This window comes from Lampetra planeri, chromosome 81 (genome assembly GCF_965212315.1).
Source record: "Lampetra planeri chromosome 81, kcLamPlan1.2.h2, whole genome shotgun sequence".
Lineage (NCBI taxonomy): Eukaryota > Metazoa > Chordata > Hyperoartia > Petromyzontiformes > Petromyzontidae > Lampetra > Lampetra planeri.
In genome coordinates, this window is record NC_136185.1 from 774,064 (window position 1) to 781,524 (window position 7,461).

The 7,461-nt window shown below is 41.3% G+C and overlaps 1 pseudogene; it reads right to left on the minus strand.

Annotated features, from left to right (window-relative positions):
• LOC144738284 (uncharacterized) overlaps nt 1-6,221 on the minus strand; it is a 432,396-nt pseudogene extending 426,175 nt beyond the window's left edge.
• Nucleotides 6,222-7,461: the final 1,240 nt, after the last annotated feature.

Here is a 7,461-nt window from a genome sequence, read left to right on the forward strand (position 1 = left end):
ATATGGGTCAGATGATTGCCTACCACCATTAAGCAATTGGTAAATAAATATAAAAAACAATTCCCCTAAAAAGTGTAAAATTTTGGAAATATTTTGTTCAAGAAATACATTGTCACGCACAACGAGTCTGTGTGCAAAATGTCAGCTCGATTGGATCTCGGGAAGTGGGTTAAAAAACGACCGAAAGATTTGCACGGTCGTAAGCGCGCAAGCAAGCAAGTGAACTTAATATAAAGGATTTAAAAACGAATGAAGGGGGCGTGGGAGCGTGGCGTAAGGTGTGTAAAGCTTAAAGTCACAGGTATCAATCGAATTGGGTCAATGACACCAGCACACGAATGGTGGGGTCGTTTGGAATGATGTTGCATTGATGAAAGATGAAGTTCTCCGACGTTGCATTTCATGAACTTTACATTCAATTGTTATTTTTGGAAATTACAATCTGCATATCTAGCAACAGAGCTGCTCTATCTTCTTGGTTCTTTCGGTAAAGTCACGTAGAAGGGAAATAATAAAATAAAATAAATAAAACATAATAAAATAATTCTCACGACGTTTCGGAGGCAACACAAGCTTCCGTCTTCAGGTGGAACCGTCACAGCACGATAGCTGTATCAAGTAAGAGAAATTCTAAGAAAACAGTCCTTGTATATATGCTGGTTGAGGGTGGGAGGATATTATTATTGTGAGGTTCGATGCGGCTGAAACACGCTGTTAGGAATGAGCCTTTGTTGTGTAGGCTGGTTGAACTCGGAGGTTCTAAGAGTTTGCATATCAAGAGGAATTTAGCATATGTATGGGAAATGCAGATATGGGATTAGTCATTACTTGTGGAATCTTTTCTATTGAGCTTAATCCTGAATACGCATATTCATCTCACCGCATAATTCGCGTTAATTTTCTAATATTCACCCTGCAATGTGCTGCAAACTGCTGCATGTTCAAAGGCGTTACCAGGGAAATGCAGACTGAAGTATTAAAATTGTGATTTGAACTAAGAGGTGCAAATTTATACTGTACTGACGTTGTTTTCTAAATATATTTACGGACACTCGTGTTGAGCGGGGTGCTTCTAGACAACGATTGTGTTATATCATTATTTATTTAATAAACTTTGAATAATCATCTGAATGTTAAAGCTTGTAAGCATGTTTCTTTTTAAAATGTCCATATTAGAGGTTTTTGGGTTAGATCGCGTAAATATATAAATGTGTCGTTGAAACCCGCCACCACCCTACACAGCCAACTAGTAAGGGTTGTCACGTAAACAGAACGTGGAAATGCGTCACTAGTACAGCACTAACCGGTGTGTTGGAGAGCCAAGCCACAACATTCACAATCTGAGTACGACTTTTCGCCAGTAATTACAACTAGCTTCATCAGGCGACAGACAGATTTGTGAAGTCTTACTGTTTTGTTAGGGGACCGGTTCCCATAAAAAGTCTATGGGGCAATGTTAAGAGATAGGGAACCGGTTCCCATAGGAAGTCTACGGGCAATGTTAAGAGATAGGGAACCGGTTCCCATAGGAAGTCTATGGGGCAATGTTAAGAGATAGGGAACCGGTTCCCATTGGAAGTCTATGGGGCAATGTTAAGAGATAGGGAACCGGTTCCCATAGTAAGTCTATGGGGCAATGTTAAGAGATAGAGAACCGGTTCCCATAGGAAGTCTATGGGGCAATGTTAAGAGATAGGGAACCGGTTCCCATAGAAAGTCTTTGGAGCAATGTTAAGAGATAGGGGACCGGTTCCCATAGGAAGTCTATGGGGCAATGTTAAGAGATAGGGAACCGGTTCCCATACGAAGTCTATGGGGCAATGTTAAGAGATAGGGAACCGGTTCCCATAGGAAGTCTATGGGGCCATGTTAAGAGATAGGTAACCGGTTCCCATACGAAGTCTATGGGGCAATGTTAAGAGATAGGGAACCGGTTCCCATAGGAAGTCTATGGGGCAATGTTAAGAGATAGGAGACCGGTTTAAAACTAAACAAACTAAATTATATAGAAGCGTAGATGTGTTGACCACGCAGCTGCGCTCTTGCACAATGTGGGGGTGGGGGGGGGGAGGGGATTACTGAGGCCACGTACATTATGCGTGTGCATTATGCGAGCCCTTTGAACGTGTCCTTCCTGTCTATTGTGTTTATTAAAATAGCCCTACCAATGGTAATCCCTGTTGAAGTACGCTTCCCTTTGTGAGTATGCATTTATCTAATGTATAATTTTAACGACACATTCATATACTTCGGCTATCGAACCCCAAAACCTCTATTATGGATGATATTGGTCCCGAAATCCGACGTGTTAAACTCGAGTGTATGTGTCTTCTTGGTTCTTTCGGTAAAGTCACGTAGAATGGAAACAATAAAAATAATAAAATAAAACATAATAAAATAACATAATGTTTTATTTTATTATTTTTATTGTTTACATTCTACGTGACTTTACCGAAAGAACCAAGAAGATGAATCCCTGCAGTCACGAAAGCTTTAAATCGAGTGTATGTGTTTAATATTTTGGACGTGTTTTTTATGGTAATTTTATTGAATATGGAGAGGTTACCAGCGCCTCGCACACGTCCAGAGACCTCGTGGGCCTCTGTGGTGACTACGAGCCTTCCCTCCAGGGCATTGCTCACATCCACCACAGCGTTACCGTCCGTCACCGCGGATGAAGTAGCGGATTCTTTTTACAGAACTTTACTCGTGGCAGGGGAATGCCAAACAACAGGGGGCTCTTCTTCAGAGAAAAACAAACGAATCAAGGGGACGTGGGAGCGTGGCGTAAGGTGTAGAAAGCTGTAAGCGCCAGGCTACCGTGGGCTCACCTCGCAATCAACAGGAGTCGAGGAGTGGTGGTTGCTCATGCATTCCCCGAAGATGCATATAAGTCGAGTTAGATTCCTTCTATGTCCTCCTACATTATTATCCAACTATACTCAGATGTATGCATATGTATGCATATATTTAATTTCTAAACTAGGGACGGATATGCGAACTGGGGGTGCGGGATTAGAATTGCACTATAATTATAAGGATCGCATTGTGGTCGCAATATAATTTGCTGAATGTGCAATCTCAATGGATTGGAATAGCTATTTAACCGCACCATCCTAATCAAAACTCGTTGAGTAAATTTATTGTTCCAATTGTAAGCATTCGTTTCTCTGTTAGATCACGTAACATGTTATTCATCATCATCATCACGATCAATGGGCCAAGGGCGCGTAGGTGTGAAGTGCACATTTTGTACGCCTGCGTATACCATGAACCATAACAAAGGAAACACTACAACAAGACGAGCACTCGTGTGTGCATGTACATGCATTTGTGTGCATATGTATGTAGGTTCAAACGTGCGTGTTCGCAGTGGAACGCAATCCAAGTTGACGAGCAATGCTTTGTATGTACACTCGTGTGCTTATGTACACTGCGTTGCATATCTGTATGTACACCCATGTATATGCACACTCGTGTGTATATGTATGCACATTCGTCTATGTATATACACTGCTATGCCCACTCGTGTGTGGGTGTGTGTTTTGTACAAAGAATTGAGGGGCAACGTGGTGATGAATGCGGCACCACAACAGGGAACTACAGGGATGAGACTCCCCGCTCGTGGTGCTAAATTAATGAAAACAGCGCCACTGAGCGGACAGAGCCCCGCCCCTACAGCTCGTGCGTGTGACGTCATGAGTGTGACGTCATGAGTGTGATCAGCGGACAGCCACGATGCTGCCAGGTGAGGGTCAACTTGTGTGCTGGAGATGCTTCACCTGAAACTCGCCTCCACACGTGTTCGCTATGAAGATTGTAGCAATAAGGGACGATTAGTCATCTTTAACATGTCAGGTCTTTATTATTCTGCAAGTAAATTAACCTTCTTGGTTCTTTCGGTAAAGTCACGAAGAAGGGAAATAATAAAATAATTAAAATAAACATAATACAATTATTGTATTATGTTTTATTTTCTTCTTCATCTTCTTGGTTCTTTCGGTAAAGTCACGTAGAAGGGAAATAATAAAATAATAATTGTATAAAGTAATTAAATTGAGTAAATTTTTAATTATTATTTTATTATTTAATACAAATAAAACACGATAAAATTATTTTATAAATGTGAATTTTTATTATTTTATTATTTCCCTTCTTCAATAAGGGACGAGTAGTCATCTTTAACATGTCAGGACTTTATTGCTCTACAAGAAAATTAAAGTTAAAACTCGTAGAAACACATGCACACTCGTGTGTGAATGCACACCGCTGTATAGACAGTCGTGTTTATAAGCACACTTGTATGTGTATGTCTACTCGTCAGTGTATTTTTAATGAAGGGTATGGTTGAAATAACGTACGATCAGTCATCTTTAAAAACAATTCAGGTCTTTATTAATCTGCAAGAAAATTCACGTTAATACTCGTATTTGAAATTTTTATTAATACGCTTGCTCAAACAGGAAGGAACTAGGCAAATTATTTCCCAATAGGAATTCAACAGTTAAAACATATTCTGAAAATCTAACACGTGAACGTCGATTTCCCCATTGACGTCCTTTTCGACTGAAGCCATTCGTCCAGAAGTCCAAGCCATCAAACACAAGAACAACGAACGTGCAATCCACGCACTCTCTGAAACCTATTATTTTAAGTTATTTTATTTATTACACAATGATAAAAATATAAAGAACATGTTTAAAATATTGAGCAAAGTTGTGATCACAGTATTTCTCCAACTTTAGCTCAACACTACCACTTAACCACGAGAGTAAAATTAGAAATTGAACCACCACACAACCACTGCGCTTCACAACACATCAACAAGTAGTCCGATAGGACTACAAAGCACCACCTTAACGTGACGAAGTCTAGAATAAACTTTAACACGCAATTAGCTGTGAGAAGATGACATGGCACTTTCTACCATAAACACCACACATTTACCAGTCCCGATTATACAACCACCAGACGAAGCAACGCATCTATAGAAGTATAACATTGTTGTCATCCTGAAATAAGTGAACACTTCTGGAACTTAAAAGGAAGGCTTTCATCTGAACACATTATAGAGCATTCACAACATCACTCTAGCTTGGGGTACTGGAAATCACGAAAATAATATTTCGTACCTTATTAACTGATCTAACAGAGACACAAACATGCATATTCCAGGACTTCAAGAGTTAACAGAAGTACTCAAAACTTTGACTCTCCAGCCATTCCAGCAGCCATCTCTCAGTATCCACCTGCATGGGGTCGAAAGAGGAATTGTTGTCAGGGCTCATGACATCCAGCAACCTCTCAGGATCCAACTGCATGAGGTCAAAAAAGGAATTGTTGTCAGGACAAATGACATCCACTACATCTAGGCATCTCTCAGGATCCACCTGTATATGATCGACAGATGCACTTTTTTCAGGACTCATTGCTGCCCTTTGCATTAAACCTTTTGATTTCACTTCCCTATCATTGCGGATCTTCTGATGCTTGTTTCGGGGTGATGACCGTGAATATGTCCTCTCCCTCGGAGAGCAATTGATTCGCTTTTCACCCGAGTGCGTTTTCTGGTGCCTGTGAAGATGTGATGTCTGTGCAAATGCCTTCAAACAAACAGAGCACTTGAATGGCTTCTCGCCCGTGTGTGTTTTCTGGTGAGTGTTAAGATTGGATTTCTGTGAAAATGTCTTCCCACACACAGAGAAATTGAATGGCTTCTCACCAGAGTGTGTTTTCTGGTGAGTGTTAAGATTTGATTTCTGTGAAAATGCCTTCCCACACACAGAGCACTTGAATGGCTTCTCGCCCGTATGTGTTTTCTGGTGACTGTGAAGATGTGCTGACCGTGCAAATGCCTTCCCACACACAGAGCAATTGAACGGCTTCTCACCTGTGTGTGTTTTCTGGTGATTGCATAGAATTGTTTTCCGTGAAAATGCCTTCCCACACACAGAGCAATTGAATGGCTTCTCGTCCGTGTGTGTCTTCTGGTGTCTGTTAAGAGTTGATTTCTGTGAAAATGCCTTCCCACACACAAAGCATTTGAATGGCTTCTCGCCCATGTGTGTTTTCTGGTGAGTGTTCAGATCTGATTTCCGTGCAAATGCCTTCCCACATGCAGAGCAATCGAACGGCTTCTCGCCCGTGTGTGTCTTCTGGTGACTGTGAAGATTTGATTTACGTACAAATTTCTTCCCACACACAGAGCACTTGAATGTCATCTCGTCCGTGTGTGCGTGGCGCTGTGGAGAGTTTATCTGCTCCATGTGACTGATTCTTCAGAGCAGAGTAACAGTCGTGGGTGTTGTTGAGAGTTATGCTGCGTGAATGTCTAAATAAAATCCACACAAGCAAACTCTCACTAAAGTCTAACCGAGACATTAACGCCTCCTAAGTTGAACTACACACGCGATTACCAGTTTATCCACTCACGAAGGCACTTACTTGTTGATGCACGGTGTGTCAATGTCCCTGTAACCCGTCTGAAGAGATCGAACTCTCCCAGTCGCCACACAATCGTGCTCACCAGGCTGGGTCTCGCAGGAGAAGGGTAATCTTCAGAGCGAAGAGTCAAGCGTCTATCCTCAGCGAAATCCCTCTCGAAATGGGCTTGAGGTCTGATTTTAAGCCCCTTATAACTCCCCTCTCGCATACAATTCCTTTGTTCTCGTCTTGGCCTATCATGGACTTTGCATTCAATTGTTAATTTTTACATTAACAATTCGCATATATAGCAACATAGCTTAGCTAATATTTCCATTGTAATTAAACATTAATACGTATGTACATCTCACTGCATAATTGTACGCATAATTCAGTGCTTCCTGTGAATCTGCTAATATTCACCCGGCTATGTCCTGTAAACTGCTGCAGGTTTAGAAGATTTAACAGCGACATACAGTTCGAAGTATAGAAATGAAGATGTCGAGTTTGATTTGGACTAAGAGGTGCAAGTTTATTCTGTGCTGAACCTGTTTAATAAACCTATTTAAGGACATTCGTGTTGAACATGGTGCGTCTAACAAACAAGTGTGTTATATAATAATTTACGTCACACTTTGAATAATCATCTGAATGGTTTAGCTTGTAAGCGTGGTTTGTAATAAAGTAACGCAAAAAAAAACAATCGTCACCTTATAGTCTGTAACATACGACCTTCGGTGTGTATATACACCAGTGTGAATGTGTTCAATATTTTGTGAATGTTCAATATGTTGCACGTGTTTAATATTTTGGACGTGTTATATGGTTATTCCATTGACTATTGAGAGGTTACCAGCCCCTCGCAACCGTCCAAAGACCTCGTGGGCCGCTGTGGTGGCTACGAGCCTTCCCTCCGGGACATTGCTCACATCCACCACAGCGTTACCGCCCAACACCGTCAATGAAGGAAGGGGGTTGTTTTTGCAAAACTTTACTCGTGGCAGGGGATTGACGAACAACAGGGAATGCCTCCTTCTG